This window comes from Python bivittatus, unplaced genomic scaffold, assembly GCF_059951505.1.
Source record: "Python bivittatus isolate LINGU-HERP-01145 unplaced genomic scaffold, Pbiv_v1 ctg000080_np1212, whole genome shotgun sequence".
Classification (NCBI taxonomy): Eukaryota; Metazoa; Chordata; class Lepidosauria; order Squamata; family Pythonidae; genus Python; species Python bivittatus.
The window spans coordinates 22588937-22607665 of record NW_028277035.1 but is presented as its reverse complement, the minus strand read 5'-3'; the positions used below and the strand labels follow the sequence as shown (position 1 = coordinate 22607665).

Below are 18729 nucleotides of genomic sequence, written 5' to 3'. Positions count from 1 at the left end.
CTCACATCAGAACTGTTTCTGATGTACTGTTCTATGCTTATACAGACAGTTTAAAATTAATTTATAAATGCCTGTATTTTGAAATTTTACACAGAGGTTATTTCTTTGGTCTTGCTGGCTGGGAACGCTGGCAATTGTAGTCTTAACACATCCAAAGAATGGCAGGGAGGGCAAAGTTGTAATAAATTTCTCAGAATTTCATCAGTGCACAGTCTTGTTCACAGACACTATCCTGAGAATGTTGCAGCCAACAGACAACATTATGGGACATAATGATATATCCCATATCATTAGTTTGATGAAGCTAAAATACATAATTAGAAGCAACAAACAGTGGCTAGTGTAATTGTCATTGATACAAGTGATCTGCTTCTTAACCAAACACCGATTTTCCAGGCAATTCAAAATAACTACAATCTACCACATATAGACATCACAACTCTTCTACCACCCATGTTATGTAAACAACAGCTTTCCTTAATACAATGAGTACGGTTTGAGTTTTATGTTGTGTCTACATTAAAAAAAAAATGAAGAGAAGTTTGGGCCTGAGTGTAGTCTGTCAACAGAAATCCTCTGTTTCTCATTGCTCTGTTTGCTTAAAAACATATGTTCTCTTGAAATGCATCATATTAAGGGCACTGGGATTTTTTTTATTTTAAATAATACGATCCATCCCTTTATTCTTGATTTCACTAAGTATATTGTTTATATGCAGTCTGGGAATGCAAAAACTCCTTAATTGTATGTAACATTTGTACTTCTTAAGGCACACACATATTCTATTCTATTGCTCCTTTATTTTGATAGAGACAATTGAAATAAAAATATGAGTCCATGTTTTGTGTAGATCTAAACTCATACACATTTCTGTATGTGATATTCCCCACTATATGTCTTTTTGTATGAGATCTCACCTAACACATATATTCTCCTTATATACATTTTAGTCAGTTTCAGAAATTAAATCAAGATTGATTTAAATCCCAGAAGCAGATACAGATAATCCTCACTTACTTACTGCAATTGGGACCAGCAAGTCTGTTGCTAAGCTATGTGGTCGTAAAGTGAAATGTCACATGACTGTACTGGTCTTATGTCGGTTCCACTGCAGTTGTTAAGTGAATCACCATGGGTTGTTAAGCAAGACATCATATGACTGTGACTTGCAACTTCCTGCTGGCTTCCCCATTGACTTTGTTTGCTGGAAGTTGGCTGTGAAGGTCGCACATGGTGATCATATGACTGCAGGACACTGTGACCATTATAAATGTGCCCTGGTTGCAAAGCACCTGAATTGTGATCACATGACCATGGGGACACTGCAACAGCTGCACGTTCGAGGACCAATCATAAACCTACTTTTTCAGCTCTGTTGTAACTTCAAAATGTCACCAAACGAGGCAGTCGGTAAGTGAGGACTACCTGTACATGCATAACCTGAAGTAAACTTTTCAATTGTGTTATATTAAAAAGTGCATCATATTCCTTTCCCATTCTAACACAGTCTCACTACAAATAGCCCTCACTTAATGACTGCCTCACATAGCAACTGTTCACAGTTATGATGGTGATGAAAAAGTAACTTTGTGACCAATACTAATTTACAACCTTTGCAGCATCACTCTCTCAATCATCTGTTTGCCAATATAGTCAGTTAGTACAGGTTCTGTGTAAAATCATAAGCACAGTCAGGGTCATGTGATTTTTCACTTAGTGACTGCTTTGCTTAACGACTGAGTTGCCAGTCCCAGTTGCAGTCACTAAACAAGGACTACCTGTACTGCCTTCAACAGTCCTTTGAGACAGGCCCCAATTGGTAAGGAACTGATTCATATTTAAAGTGAATTCCTGTAGTTTTGGTTTTTGGAAGTGTAAACCCGTTTATTTAGAAAAAGCTCTCTCTTCTTCAGTCCCTTATGTGATCTGGTTATAACATACTCTATGGACTGAGCTATATACTCTGTCATAATTGCAGTGTTTGTGGAAAATTGCTTAAAAAAATAACTTAGTGTGTGCAGTGCAGTGGCTAAAATGTTGGGTAGATGTTAAAACTTAAATTTATATTTCTGCTTATATTTATGGTTTGGGCTAAATCATTTTCATTTAAAATTTGTTTCAGGGGATCACTATGAAGCTGTAGCACTGCAATGATGTTGCTAAAGGACAAGCAGGACACAAATGGAATTAAATAAATAACTTTGCAAAGAGTATCCCTTCCGCAAGAAAGGGACCAATGGCTTAATGAAACCATCTAAAGTGAAATGCCAGGGCCTTCATAGTGGAGGTAATCATTCTTCCCAAAATAGTGAAGAGAAGTTGATAACAGTAAATTGAACTGTAATGAAATATTTATGTTGAAGAAAAAGAACTTGCTATAATGGAAGAGGTTAGGAACAATATTTTCAGTTTTAATTCTACTAACTTCTACCATCCTTCCCCATGCAATCTATTTTATTTTAAAAGTTTTAACATAATATTTCCTGAACAGCAGAGAACTGGGGGTTTAGGGTTACTCTTGTTTTGGTAATTCAGAAGCTGAATTATTGTGCTGCTTTCACCTCAGTTGGCTGTTTTCACTAGGTTCTTGCTCCAAGGCAGAAATATGCGAGGCAACTGTAATATAAATGGAGAGAGCATCATAATTTACTCCTGGAATTTTTACATTCCACTTCTGGCTGTAGTTTAACTCCTATTCCAGTCCTTCCATAAAAGGGCCTTCTACAAAATCATTGGGGAAAAAACTATGAGAGTCTTTTCTGATTTATTTGGTTTATCTTCCAAATGAATATATTCCCTTTGTGCATGCATTGAAGAGTCCTTTATAGTTAAAGAATCCTTTCTCTGCCCCAAAGATGATATCCAGTCCCTTTTATTTTACTTACTTTTGTGTGTGTATGTGCCTGTGGATGGATGGATGAAAGCTACCTAGCTAGCTAGCTAGATGATAGATAGATAGATAGATAGATAGATAGATAGATAGATAGATAGATAGATAGATAGATAGATAGATTTCAGTCAGCCCAAATCAATCCATGGCAGGATGAAGACCTCTTCATTAAAGAATATGGTTCACAGTCTAACAAGCTGGTCTGGTGTGGGTTGGTAGTGTCAGGTTCGGTCAGCACGAGGCTTCAGGGAAGCACGGGGCTGCAGGGAAGCTCGCAACCAGACCACGCGGAATCCACCAGCGGTAGCTAGCAGGGAAAAGAGGAACCGAAAGCGCCGCTAATTAACGAGCCACCTGCGGCCAGCTAAACAGGAAAACCACAGCGGAAGCTTTTAACTATGAACTGATAACAGCGCGAGCAAGCAAGGAACGGGGCCGCAGGGCAGCGAAACAAGATCGCAACGCAGCACAGAACCCGCGGGTCTGCACGTAGCAGGGAGGGACCAACCCAGCCGGAGGGGGACTGGCAATCAAGGACAATGGACTCTGACCGACCCTGCCATCATGAACAATCAAGGGGGACATTGGGGGGCCCAATAGTCCACAGCTGCAACGCGATCACGAGGCGGGAAAAAGCGCGGGCCGGGGGTAATATAACAAGTGATGCAATTGTACCAAGCCAGTCCTGGCTTTGCTTGTGACTACTACGTTACGCATGAGTAAACCTTCTTTGTGAACCACACGTGTCACGAGAGTTTCTCTGTCGAACGGGGCAAATCTCACATAAAGCCAGGACTCACCGTCAGCGCTACCCGGTACCACCGAGGAGCGTTTTCTTTCTCAATACAGGCATGACCAGCGACGAGGAATCCGTGGGTCAGCTGGAGCGCGAGGAACCCAGGCTCGCGGAAGGGCGGTCGGAGCCGCCCGGGAGCGACGGGGCAGCGGCCAGGGCCGGGCGCCCTCCATCCGAGCGGTGGTCGATGGGCGTGAACCAAGGACCAGACGGTTCAGGCGTTACGATGACCCGGGGTTCGGGGTTCCGGAACCGTGAGTGGAGCGAGAAATTCGCCCGACTAGAGGAGAGAGTCGAGCGACGCCTAGACGCCGTGGAGGCGATGCTCCAGACCCTACTACAGAGAGTGGGGCCGCCGGCGGTGAACGAGGGGGCGAGCGACAGGGGGGGCGGTCCGGCACCCCCGCCGGCACCACCCACGGCGCCCCGGTCGGAGGACCAACGGGCGGCAGATGCCCTGAGACTTCGAGGTATCACTGGGAAGTTCTCAGGGGACCCCGAACAGCTGCCGCACTTTCTGACGCACGTCAGGGGGTTCATGCAGAGGGGTGGTCACCTATTCGCTAGAGACGAGGACAGAGTATCCTACGTGGCCGAGCTGCTAGATGGCCAAGCAGCCAGCTGGGTGATCGGGCTGTACGATGCCAACGCGGCGGAACTACGGAGTTTCCCGGACTTCATGCAGGCGCTCCGGGACAGATTCGAGGACACATTGAGCGCCAAGCGGGCGGAGGATGACATCCTACAGTTCAGACAGCGGGGCAAATCGGTATCGGAGTATGCCCTGGAGTTCCGGAGGTTGGCCGAGAAGCTCACGGACTGGCCGGAGTCCCTGAAGGTGAGGTATTTTAAGAGGGGACTCAACCCAGAGATCCTGGAACTGGCACTGGGGCGGGACGACCCGCCCACAGTGAAGGATTGGATCTGGCTGGCCGGAACGGCGGAATCGGCGTGGCAGCAGATCCAACAGAGCACAAGACGACGGGACCAGACGAGGGACCAGCCGAGGGAGAGGACCCCCGAGGAGAGGCGGAGCGGTCGGCAGCAGCCCACCGGGGGGCGAGAGGCGACCAGAGCCCCGAATCTGTGCTTCCGATGCGGAGGCAGAGGCCACCGAGCGGCACAGTGCCCGACGGAGCAGGAAGGAGCCCCACCACGGCCCGAAGTCAAGCCCCCGCGTGCGAACGGGAAAAGGACCGGCGACCGACCGCGGAAGGGGGCAGTGGCGGCGGTGACCGAGAAAGGACGCGGGGGGTGGTCGACCCCGGAGACAGCATCCTCCGGAGAGGACTCGGAGCCGGCGGGAAACGAGGCGCGCTCGCACTGAACGGCGTCCCAGTGCGAGCAGGGGAGTCGAGGCACGCAGACCCAATAGGAGACGAGGACTGCCCACCATTCCGGGTGAGGATACACGTCCGGGGGGTGAGATCCGGAGGGGAGGCGCAGCTACGGGCGCTACTGGACTCGGGCTGCACCCACTGCTTGATGCACCCAGCGGTGGTCTCGGGGCTCGGGCTACAGCTGAGGCGCCTCCGGGAGCCCATTTCATTCAGCCAGCTAGATGGCACGCTGGCAGGGGGGGGGGCAGCTCAGTATTACACCGAGCCGGTCCAGATGACGATCGGGAGTCACCGGGAAGAACTGAGGTTTGTGGTGGTCCCGGTGGCCGACTACGCGGTGGTACTCGGCTTGGCGTGGCTGCGGCGGCGGAACCCACGAGTCGACTGGACGGCGGAGGCAGTGCGGTTCGGGGTCGACAGACCGGCGAGGGGCGAGAGCAGAGGGGACCGAGCCGTGGAGACGGAGGCAGCCGCAACCACCAGCGGGCAAGCGGAGGGTCCGGGACACCGGGAGACGGGGCGAGAGCAGATGGGGCCCGAGACCCGGGCGGCAACAGCAGCAGCAGCAGCGCCGGGACCCCGGAGACCCGCCACGATCCCGAGGCGAGGGGAGGCAGCGGCGACTGGCGAGGCGACCGCAAAGCGAGGGGCCGGACCCGGGGAACCCCCGACGGGCGGCGGAATCCCGAGGCAGTATCGAGACCTGGCGGCAGCGTTCGGGGAGAAGGAGTCCGACCAGCTCCCACCACACCGGTCCAATGATTGCGCCATCGAGCTAGAGCCAGGAGCGACCCTGCCTAAGCCGAAAATGTACTCCCTGTCGAAGAGGGAGATGGGGGCCCTGCGCGAGTTCATAGACAAGAACCTAGCGCGGGGATTCATCCAACCCACGAAGTCACCATTAGCGGCCCCGGTGCTATTCCGGGAGAAGAAGGATGGCTCGCTCCGTATATGCGTAGACTACCGGGGGCTGAACGTAATCAGCACGGAGTACAAATACCCCCTCCCCCTGATGAAGGACTTGATGTCGCATCTGTCGAAGGGGAGGGTGTTCACAAAACTGGACTTGCGCGAAGCCTACTTCAGAGTCAGGATCCGCGCAAAAGATGAGTGGAAGACGGCGTTCAACACCCCGCTCGGAAGCTACCAGTTTTCCGTGATGCCGTTCGGATTAAAAGGGGCCCCGGGGGTATTTATGCAGCTAATAAATGAGGTGCTGCACGACCTACTCTACCGGGGCGTCCTGGTCTACCTGGACGACATCCTCATCTACACCGAGACCCTGGCAGAGCACGTGAGCCTGGTGCGCACGGTGCTCCAGAGACTGCTGAAGGCACAGCTGTACGCAAAGCTCTCGAAATGCGAGTTCCATCGAGAGCAACTAGACTACCTCGGCTACCGAATATCCAGCCGGGGAATTGAGATGGACCCGGCGAAAGTAAGGGATGTCCTGGGCTGGGAAGCGCCGCGAACCCGGAGGCAACTCCAAAGCTTCCTAGGGTTTGCGAACTTCTATCGCCAGTTTATCCCGAACTTCGCCCAAATCGCCCTTCCCCTAACCGACCTGCTAAAAACCAAGGGCACTGGGAAACCCCCCAAGCCCAGCATGGCACTCGCGTGGACTACAGAATGCCAGGGGGCGTTTGAGGAACTAAAACGGCGGTTCACAGCGGAGCCGATCCTGCGCCATCCCGACCCAGACCGGCGGTTTATAATCCAAGTGGATGCATCAGACGTGGCAACGGGGGCAGTCCTGCTCCAACCCAGCCCGGAGGGGGCCATCCACCCGTGCGCCTACGCCTCCCGCAAATTCACCGAGACGGAGAGGAGGTGGATGGTGTGGGAGAAAGAGGCGTACGCGGTCAAGTGGGCGCTGGCCACGTGGAGGCATCTACTGGAGGGGGCAACTGAACCGTTCGAGGTGTGGACGGACCATAAGAACCTCGAGGCCCTGAAGACCCCGCGTAAGCTATCCCCCAAACAGGCACGGTGGTCCCAATACTTTGGGAGGTTCAGGTTCACACTGAAGCACATCCCCGGGAAGCGCAACTTCCTAGCAGATGGACTGTCTCGCATGCCCCAACACGCCAGCCTACGGGAGGAGATCGTGGACTCCGTCATCCCCGCCAGCAGGCTGGCTGCAAAGGCGGTGACCCGAAGCCAGACCAAGGGGGAGCGACGGGACGCGGCGCCTGAAGTAAGGCAAGGGTTCGCGGAGGCGGCGGAGCAGGACGCTTGGCTCAAGCAGAACCGAGAGGCGCTAACCGGCCAAGAGGGGTTGTGGTGGCACGAAGGAAAGCTGTACGTGCCCGAGGGTTGCCGACGGGAGGTCATAGAGAGAGCCCACGACAGCCGGAGCGCGGGGCATTACGGCTTCGTAAAGACACTCCACTTAATCCGGCGGCAGTTTTGGTGGCCCACGCTCCGGAAGGACGTGGAGGTGTACTCGGGGGGTTGCCCGGTGTGCGCGACAGCGAAAGGGGCCAAAGGCAAACCTAGAGGCCTACTCCAGTCGGTAGCGGAACCCGACGGCCCTTGGCAAGAGGTCACCATGGACTTCATAGTGGAGCTCCTGGAGAGTAAGGGGAAGACCGCCATTTGGGTGGTCACGGACCTATTCTCCAAACAAGCGCATTTTGTAGCGTGCCGGCGAGTCCCCACGGCCGAGGGGCTGGCGAGACTGTTCGTGCAACATGTCTACCGACTCCACGGCGCACCTCGACGGGTCGTCAGCGATCGGGGCGGCAACTTCATCGCGCGGTTCTGGCAGGAGTTCCTGAAGCGGGTGGGGACGAAACAAGCCCTATCCTCCGCGGCGCACCTGCAGACGGACGGAGCCACGGAACGCCTGAACGGGGGGCTCGAACAGTACCTGCGCTGCTACGTGGGGCACCAACAGGACGATTGGGCGGAGCTACTACCATTCGCGGAGGTGGCATACAACAACGCCGTCCACAAGAGTACCGGGTTCTCTCCGTTCAAAGTAGCCACCGGGAGAGATTTCGTCCCCATGCCGGAGCTGCCTCAGCCGGAATCCCAGATCAACTCCCTGGACGCCTGGTTCGCCCAAATCAACGAGACCCGGCGAGCGGCGCACGCGGCATTGCAAAGAGCCAAAGCCGACTACAAGAAACACGCGGACCGCAAGAGGCTCCTCGAGGAGAAATGGAAAGTGGGGGACCAGGTGTATCTGTCAACCAAAAACCTAAAGACGCACCAGGCATCGAAAAAACTCAGCCCGAGGTTTGTGGGGCCGTTCCCCATTATGGAGGTCATCAATCCGGTGACCGTCAGGCTGACGCTCCCGAAAAGCCTCGGGAAGATCCACCCAGTGTTCCATTGCAGCCTGCTAAAGTTGCACCAGCCGGGGAACGCCTGGCACAAGGCGGAGGGAGTGCCGCCACCCATCATGGTCGGGGGGGAGCAGCACTTCGAAATCAACCGGATACTGGACGCCCGGAGGCACAAGGGGCAGACCCAGCTCCTAGTGCAATGGAAACATTTCCCCAAGTCCCACAGCGAATGGGTGAGTAAAACCCACATAAGGGCGCCGGACCTAGTGCGGGACTTTTACAGTAAATACCCCGGGAAGCCGAAATAGAACCGAGGGGGGGGAGTTGTCTTCAGGGGGGCGGCATGTCAGGTTCGGTCAGCACGAGGCTTCAGGGAAGCACGGGGCTGCAGGGAAGCTCGCAACCAGACCACGCGGAATCCACCGGCGGTAGCTAGCGGGGAAAAGAGGAACCGAAAGCGCCGCTAATTAACGAGCCACCTGCGGCCAGCTAAACAGGAAAACCACAGCGGAAGCTTTTAACTATGAACTGATAACGGCGCGAGCAAGCAAGGAACGGGGCCGCAGGGCAGCGAAACAAGATCGCAACGCAGCACAGAACCCGCGGGTCTGCACGTAGCAGGGAGGGACCAACCCAGCCGGAGGGGGACTGGCAATCAAGGACAATGGACTCTGACCGACCCTGCCATCATGAACAATCAAGGGGGACATTGGGGGGCCCAATAGTCCACAGCTGCAACGCGATCACGAGGCGGGAAAAAGCGCGGGAAGGGGGGAATATAACAAGTGATGCAATTGTACCAAGCCAGTCCTGGCTTTGCTTGTGACTACTACGTTACGCATGAGTAAACCTTCTTTGTGAACCACACGTGTCACGAGAGTTTCTCTGTCGAACGGGGCAAATCTCACAGGTAGATAGATGATTTCCAACTTCCCAGGCCTGAGAAAGACTGGTCCAAAGTCTTCCAACTGGCTTCTGCATCTAAGGGAGGACTAACCCTGGGCCACCTTGTTCCTAGTTCAGCATATTAACAACTACACTATATTGGCTGTTGTACACAAACACACCAACATACAAAAACACACATACATTTATATATACTGTTTGAGACACCCGAAAGACAAAGAGGCAAACAGTCCATCTGAAAATTTCTTCTGCATTTTTTGAATACTCTTTCAATTAGATACCTATCATTAGTGTTGTTGCTGGTTGCACAGTCAGCCAGATATTTATACTGGATTTGGCATTTTTATCCACCTATCGAGTCTTTCCCAATGATCTGGGATAGGTAGATGTTGCTGTTTGACTGGTGTTAAAGGTATCGTTGCAGGATGTAAGCTGTTCCAAGTAAAGCTGCCTTTTACAATTGACTGATGAATGATTATTATCATCATTATTATTTTAAAAGGAGAACATTCTGGAAATTTTGTTGGGTCAAGTGGAAAAGCTTTTGCACTTACTTTGGTTATAAGATAATTGAGGGGTGTATCCAAGACCCTTGTCTTTCACTGTGCAATTATCTCTCTATTGGTCTGCAACCCAATTCTCATGCATAAATTAAATCCCCAGGAAGACCCTAGGGAATTCCTCCTATTTGGCTTTTTCAGATCAAGTAACATGGACTGCCAGGGAATCTCAGAGTTAACAGGGAATATACTTCACTCTGTTTTTTGTACTCACAATGCTACAAAGAACAATTCTAAAAAACCTTGAGAATGAAGTAGGGAATCATAAACCTCTTTTGTAGATGAAGAGAACTTTCAGGAGATTGGAAGGCAGAATGTAAAGCCTGGTAATGCCTTCATTTAGCAGAAGTGGTCAGACTGATTGACACCTCTGCATGCATAAATTCTGAGGACTAACAGACATGGAGCAATATTGGGGCCATGTTTTAAAGGCAAAAGGTCTTCAGTTGACCTCTTCCTTTTCTATGCCATTGATTATGATGATTACATGCCATCAAGTCGTTGTCAACTCTTAGCAACCACATAGTTAGATTTTCTGTATGATGATCTGTCCCTAACCTGGTCCTTCAGCTCTTCCAATGCTGTACTCATTGCTACCCTGACTCTATCCATCTTGCTGCTGGTCACCCCCTTCTTCTCTTTTTTTCTACCTTTCCCAGCACTTTCAGAGAGCTAGATCTTCACATAATGTGTCCAAAATAGGATAAATTGAGCCTGGTCATTTGTGCCTTGAGTTAGAACTCAGGGTTGATTTATTTGATAATCTAATTGCTTGTTTTCTTGACTGTCCACAGTATTCTCAGGAGTCTTCTCCTTTCAATGCCATTGCCTACTATTTCTCTGCTTCTCTTGGCTCAATTCTCATTAGGGAAGGAAAAGGAAAAGAATGGACAAGCAACTGCTATACTCTCTTCTTGCCTCATAATTGCTGCTTCTTTATCAAATGACCTGACACCTTCAGCTAAACAACAATAGCTTCATTTATTCACAATAATTACATATATAAATTACACACAGTCCTAAGTCTATAAACAATCTTGCTTCCCATCTAACTTCTGCTTCTGTTTTTTGTCTGGGTTCTTTCTTGCCATGCAAAGGTAGCTGATCCTCCTTCTTTTACTCATTGTTGAGGAGTAAACAGTGCACATTACTGTGTGAATGAGGCCAAAGGGAGAGAGTGTGCAAGCAGCCACACCAAGCAGAGCTGTACCAAAGTTAAGGTCTTTAGTGGAAGTGTGGGCATCAGCAAGTGTCCAGTGGTCTTCGGACATGCTGGCTCAGCCTGGAGGGAATAAATAAAACTCTCGAAGTTTGTAGCCCAAAACTTTAGTATTGTTTAAGCAATCCTGACACTTTGATGGGGAGATGATAAAATACATGTTAGATGATTGATCCCAAGACCCACTTTTGTAAGCTGTAGCATAGCTATCTCTCTGTGGATTTTAAAATATTTTTGCTGATTCCTTCCCCTATTCCCCAGCTCATGGCACAGTTATATGTACAACACCTAGGCCTCATAAATTGTGATTATATCAAAACTGTTAGGATATTCATAGAGCTCATAAGCTCCACTAAGGGATGATGTAAGAATTCTATGAACAACTGAACTATACTTTATGAATACTTCATGTGTTTCTGGATGTAAGTCCAAGTGACTTTTAGACTTTCCAAACCAATTAAATGTAGGGGGGAAATTATGTAAAGGATCTTTAGACTCTATCTATCAGCAGGAAAATTCTCCAGAAACAGGACAGAATGAGACCAAATTTGATCTGGTGGGAAAAGCCAGGAAGAAAAATCAGTTCTGAAAATGGGCCAGACTTGGTCAGGGCTATGAAAAAAATAATTCCAGAAAGAATCTCTGGCCCCTCTGGAGAGGTGTTGAACCATGAATTAGAATGCTGCTGACTGCTCCATTCTATGCCCTTTCCTTCCCAGTCATGTGACCCAGAGCATAGTTGCTATTAAGAGGTTGGAATGCTTTCCCTGCCTTCCAAGGAATGTTGGAAATAAATTACATTAAGGGACTTGGAACTCTTTCTCTGCCTGTCAGAAGGATAACTCTCCGTAAACTAAACAAATTGGGACCAAATTTGGCATCGTGAGAGAACCCAGCAAAAGATCAGGTTTGAAAATGGGCCAGATCTGGCTGGAGGATGAAGAGAAAAACATTCCAGAAAAAAACTTTCTCAACACAAGAAACAGGCAGGCTCAGTGTGCTGCTGACTCCTCCATTCTAAGTGTCTCAGGACAGATCATATGGAGCCTATCGTTGTCATCATCATCATCATCATCATCATCATCATCATCATCATCATCATGATGTGGACATTCCAATACTTGGAGACAGCAGAATAGAAAAGAAAGAACTGGAGAAAATCACAAAATACAAACATCTGCAAATAGAAAGAGAATGACTGTGGCAAAAGAAAGCAAAGGTAGAACCAATAATAATAGGCACCTTGGGTGCAATCCCAAAACATCTGGAGCACCACTTGAAGACCATCAGCACTGACAAAATCACCATCAGTCAATTGCAAAAGGCAGCTTTACTTGGAAGAGCTTATATCCTGTGACGATACCTGTAACACCATCAAACAATATCTGCCTATCCCAGGTCCTTGAGAAGGACTTGATAGGTGGATAAAAATCCAGTCTAAACATCTGGCTGACTGTGCAACCAACAATAATTTATTAAATTTACATGATGCCTGACTCCAGAAACTCTGGGGAGTTTACAATTGTTAAAACATTTAAAAAGCAGAGGACAATACAAAAAACACAAAAATAGCACAAGGCAAAGGAACAATGTTGGCAAAGAAAATAAACCCAGAGGGGAACAGAAAGAAAGAAAGGGGCATCAGTTGTCCTTGCCAAAGGCCTGGGCGATGAGCCAGGTCTTTAAGGCCCCTCAAAATCCCAGTAGGGTGGGAGCCGTTTGAATTTCAGGGGGAACCTCATTCCAGAGGGCAGGCACTGTTACAGGGAAGGCATGTTTCAGGGGTCCCGATAGGTAGCATTGTTTAATTGATGGAACCTGAAGCTCACCAACTGTGGCAGATCAAACTGATCAGGCGGATATTATGGGAGAGAGGCGGTCCCTCAAGTAACCAGACCATATGCCATGTAGGGCTTTATAGGTAGTGACCAGCACCTTGAATAGCATCTGGAAGCAAACTGTAACAGTATGTGGGAATGACCTTGGGAGACAGGATGAAGAGATGCTACCTAGGGAATGGTCAGATAAGAGAGTGGGAGAACTGTACTTTCAGACTTGCAAGATTGATGCCAGCCTTCCCAGGTAGACCATACAGGAAATATGACCAGATGAGCTAATTCTACTTTATTGTAAGGCTACATTAAAATAATTTTGCAAATCTAGAAGTACAAATCTCCCATCACCTTCTTTACAACCTGAGAAGCTAGGGAGGGTCCCTTCTAAGCCTCTTGCTCCACTTACTATCCAGCTATGTCCTTTTATCTGACCATTCCCTAGGCAGCATCTCTTCATCCCATCTCCCAAGGTCTTTTCCACATACCATTACACAAACTGGCAACCAGTGCAACCCACAAAGCAGAGGTGTTACATGGGCATGCTGGGAGCATGCCCATGCTGGTGCAGCTGAAGTTTCTGGGTGGTCTTCAAGGGCAGCCCCATATGGAATGTGTTGCGGTAGTCAAGCCGTAAGGTGACCATGGCATGAATAAGTGTCTGAACAGCCCTCTGATCTAGGAAAGGATGCAACTGGTGCACCAGATAAAGCTAAGCAAAAGCCTTTCTGGACGTAGCTGCCACTGCTCATTGAGTAGGAGCTGTGAGCCCAGGTAGACCCCCAAATTGCATACCATCCTTGAATGGGGAAGCACAACCCCATCCAAGGTCAAAGTTGGAATATCCCCAGATCTGGGTAGTCCAAACACCCACAGCAACCTGACTGTGGTAGGATTGTGTTGGAGACATATATGCAATCGTATACAGATGAACAGAAGGGGAGAGCAGAAATGCACATGCCACACGGAGAGATGTAGCACATACACCCACCGTGATTAGACTCTCACAGACACATACTTACAATTGCAATAAGTTCTTTCATTACCCAAAAGAAAATAGATACCTTCTATGGCCATTATTGGTAAAGGAGTTGGAAAGAATTCCAGATGCCGTGTTCTGAATGCTTTCCTTAATCTTATTTAAATTGTCTAATGCCTTGGTGGATCTGAAGATAGCCAATAAAATGTATCATAATAAATTAGTAGTCTAAATTATTTTTGTTGCTGGTATTTGATAGTAATTGATGCAATTGTATTGTCTGCAGCTACTATATATCAACATTTATGTTTGATTTATATTTAGTTTTGTGTGTGCGCGCATGTGTATATGGTTTTGGATTTTTAAAAAAATAATATGCCATGTTTATCCAACTTGAATTATTTTTAGTTTGCTATTTTTCTGGATTATTTTGTAGAATATTTTAGCCAAGTATCAGCATTTGGGAGAAAGCAGATTAATAGTTTGTCACAAGAGCCTTCTGTTTTATAATTAACAAAAAGGAGCAATGGTCAACTTTTTCTTTTCCCTTGCATCCAAGATAAACAATGCTTTTCTGCTTATCAGTAGGAATATTTACTGTGAAATGACTCTGGATCTGGTGACATTAAGACCAGATTTCTGAGGGAATATTTTGTATTCCATGAAGAATTACATTTGTTTCTAACTATTTCTATAGTTTCTATGGATAGATATAGATAAAGATGCTTGTAGCAGATAGATATAGATATCTATTTTTAGCATACATACAGAATATTTACTTACTGGCCTACATACCACTGAATTTAAATGGCTTACAGCAGTTTACAATCCAATAATCATAAAACATAAAATTATAATTAAAAACAATAAAAAATCCCAATTAAAACATACACAATAAACAAAGCCAAGACACTTTGGACATATATTCCTAAGTCCTGCTTGGAGGAGAACATGTGTTTGAACTCCTCTTCTTAATATGTCCTGTGACAATGTCTATCAAAGTCAATGATCCAGCAAATATGAATGATTGGGAAGATAGAAAATATTGAAAGCATCGTTGCGGTTATATTTAAGTGAATAATTGTAGTACTTGAATGAAAAGTATCTCTGTATCTGTTTATTTCAAATAAAGTTGTTGTCCTTTAATGTGCTGAGCTTGCAACAATCATCCTATTGTCTAGGGCTACCATATCTAGCCCATCTACAAAATTTTGAGATGAGCACCACATAGTAGCAAGTCGTTTTCTGTATTTGTTTGTTTGTTTGTTTGTTTGTTTTTGTGTTGCTATTCAGCAGTCATCTGGATTTTTGCAGTCGTGATACGGTGGCTTTACTGTTGCCATCCCACAAGGGACTCCTCCCGTTCCCTTGAAATCCCTTTCTTATCTTAATGATAGATGAATATAAAATAGATATCATTTAGTAAGCAACATATTTACAAAGGATGGATTTGGATTAAGGATAAATCTGGCCAGTTGGGCTTAAAATGAACTCATATTTACTGCATGCCCTATTTATATGAAATAAAGGCAGTGCTGAAGTTAAGATATCCCCCCAAAGAACAGTAGACAAAAAATAAAAAATAAAAACCAAAACAACAGCAACAACAACAACCAAAAAAGCCAGCCCTGTGCAGTGTCCACCTTCGTTCTTGTTAATTTAGACTTGACATAGCTGAAACCAATCCTGGAGTTCTCCCACTCCCCACAAATGTGCATGTGTATTTCCGCTCAAAGCTGCATTCCAAAAATGACAGACCCAGGGCAAGATAATGAATTAACATTCCTTGAATAATAACTATGGGTTGAAATAAATTGCCAGAAAAATAAGGTACCCCATTTGCAAAATTGAGCTTACTCTGTATACAGGTAGTCCTCATTTAGCGACCACAATTGGGACCAGCAATTTAGTCATTAAGCAAAGCGACCACAAAGTGAAACTGTGACTGTGCTTTCGATCTTACTTCAGCTTCTCTTTGCTTTACAGACCTGTGAAGGTTGTAAATGTGAGGATTGGTCATAAAATTACTTTTTCATTACCGTCATAACTGTGAACAGTTGCTAAACAAGGCAGTCACTAAACAAGGACTACCTGTATACCAATGTTTCTCTCACACACAAATCATTTTCACACATACTCTTCTTGCTTCTTCCAGCAGACACAGGAAAAAAGTGAAAATGGAATAAGGAAAAGAGGACACAATAGTTGCATTGAGAAGGGAAGGGAAGGGAATTGGGATATAAAAAGGAATGGAGATAAGGCAAGTAGCTGAGGTAACTCAAAAGAGAAGTAAATAAAAGAAATTCCTGTTTAGAAGTTAGAATTTAAAGGATTTGTTTATAAATAGAAGTGTTCTCATGTTGGCTTTCTTTCTTTCTTTCTTTCTTTCTTTCTTTCTTTCTTTCTTTCTTTCTTTCTTTCTTTCTTTCTTTCTTTCTTTCTTTCTTTCTTTCTCTTTTCATGCAAACACCATTCAAAATGTGAAAAAACAAGCAGGAGTTTAGCATAAGTAAAAGTGTCTCTTTCCCCCCACCCCATTCTTTGTTGGGAAAGAGGACAATTGGACATGAAAAAAAGAGTCCAGCTTATGGGTCTTCATGGTACATGTACAAGCACTGTGATAATGCCAGGAAATGTACAAACACATGCTAAAGCAGAGAAATAAATGGGCAAAAGAAAGTTTATTAGAATTAAAAATAATGAAAACATCATAGATAAAATAAATATCCCCACATTTTATAATATGCCAACTCTCGCTACTCTTACCACCTTGGCTAAGGTTTCTACAGTTTTCTGGTTACTGATTCAATGAAATGGAGTCTTTACAGAAGGGCAAAAACTCAAGCTTTGCTTTTGCAAATGGATACTTAGAATTCTTCTGGTTAGTAATAAAATCCAATGAAGGAGGAGTCCAGACACTAGGTAGAAAAAAAGAGGAGGGGGAATCCCAAGGCCCAAATTTGTTGTATTAGACCCTGACTTGTTTTGGAAATATTTTTCTTTCTCAATGACACTCTAAAAATAGAAACAATGCAAAAGATGACAGGAATGATTATGCAGAAGTTTCCAATATACGTGATACAATATTTATGAAAATAGACAATTCTCTTTATATATACCATGACTAATTCAATGCTTTTTATAGTAAAATGGTCTCAGCCTGTAAATGGAGTCAAACAAATGTATTTATGAGAAACAATATTCACCAACAAGATGATTACTATGCTAGGCATGAAAATAATATCTACAAAGTTTAGATTTGTAAACGTTTACATATTACATGTAAAATTTAAAAAGTAGCTCTGTGTTCCCTGAAGTTTCTAACACAAAGGAAAACATCTGAGATCTAACGTGATCTATGGCATGCATTTTTGTTGCCCAAAATATGAAGCTCAGCTAGAAGTTATCCATTCATGGAAGAGTTCTGTCAAGACCTGTCAGTCATGAAGACCCACTGTGATCTCTAGGTTGAGGCTAATGAGCCTTCAAATACCTGTTGAAGTGGGTAATATGTTCATTTCTGTTTGCAAGGCCCAGAGGCAACTTGTTGGCCACTCTGAGAGAAAAAAAAATCTGGACTAAGGTGGGCTTTAGGGGGACGCGGTGGCACAGCGGCTTAATGACGCTGAAATTTGCTGGCCAGAAATGGCTGACGCTTCAGCGGTTCGAGTCCAGCCTTCGCGTTAAACAGGGTGAGCTCCTGTTTCCTCCCCAGTTCCTGTCAACCCAACAGGTCGAAAACTCACGTGAGTAGATAAATGGGTACTCTCACTCCGGTGGGAGGAAAAATGCTGGCGGTGCCTTGGAAAAAAGGAGTCGGGAGCAGTTGCCGGTAAAACGTGAAACCGCGCTCACCCGAAAAGGACGCGAAGCAATGGAAAACCCCGCCTCCTGCACTCACCAGCTGGGCTCTGCTCTAGGAAGGAGGCTCTGGCAAACCACTTCCGAATCACTTGCCTTGAAAACTGCAAGGACTCGTCCAAGCAGTCACTGCAGAGTCAGTAATGATTGAGCGCAGATTAAAAAAAAAAAGGTGGGCTTTATTCCAGCAGGTATTCCTATATCCTTATGAATGCTGGCCTTTTTCAAATTAAAAAAAAAATGAGAGGGAGGCTATAACCAGTGCATTTAAGGTGTTGTGTGGGAGGCCAAAGCTGCATAAGTGGCTTGCCTTATATAACTTAAGTTACCCTCCTTTTCTCATGAATGGTAGAAGATTTTGCTGAGTTTCGAAAACTGAAATCAAATTCCAGAAGTCTGGTTGGCTTCTGTAGAAAGAATGCAAGAGGAGTTACTATCATGTCAGTCACCAACATACATTACAGCAACACTGCCAAGAAGGAAAACCATACAAGTGATGTGGGTTTATTTTTCAGCATCATGTGTTGTTAACCTTCAGAGCAGCTCATCTTCAATAGCCTGTTTTAGAAAGGTTTGTGTAGTGAGTCTGCAACTGGCAGATAAGGAAAAAAGGAAGAGGAGAAAACGCAGCCTATCATTATGCATTACTATTGGTGGTACTATATTTTTTATAATTAAGTTTTACTCTTTTGAGGCATTAAATAAACCCAGCAAGCACTAATACAGGCACAAAAGTGATGTCTCAAACTTAAAGTTATGGAAAGGTGAGTAAGCCCTACACAAAACATAACACATATATAAATAAACAAATGGGTGCTTATCGGATTCATTTTTGATAGGAAGTGAATATGTATGATAATGATAATAAGCTTTGCCTTAGCTCCTTTGGGCCTGTTAAATAACAAATGATTATGTCACTGAAATCATGGAAAGTAGTTTCAAGTAATAATTGAAAGTGTGTTTTAAATAAGATTTCAGATGCTATGATGATTATGGTTTTTGCAGTCACCATATTATAGGTTCATCCACAGAGCTACTTTTGTCATGTTTCTT

The 18729-nt window shown here is 46.1% G+C and overlaps 1 long non-coding RNA gene across 1 annotated transcript in view; it reads left to right on the top strand.

The window, feature by feature from the left end:
* The first annotated feature begins 2129 nt into the window (after positions 1-2129).
* Positions 2130-18729, top strand: part of LOC148216639 (uncharacterized) — a 31871-nt gene continuing 15271 nt past the window's right edge. Inside the window, exon 1 of the long non-coding RNA XR_015795052.1 lies at positions 2130-2287. This is a non-coding gene — a long non-coding RNA (uncharacterized LOC148216639). The remainder of the gene's footprint in view (positions 2288-18729) is intronic.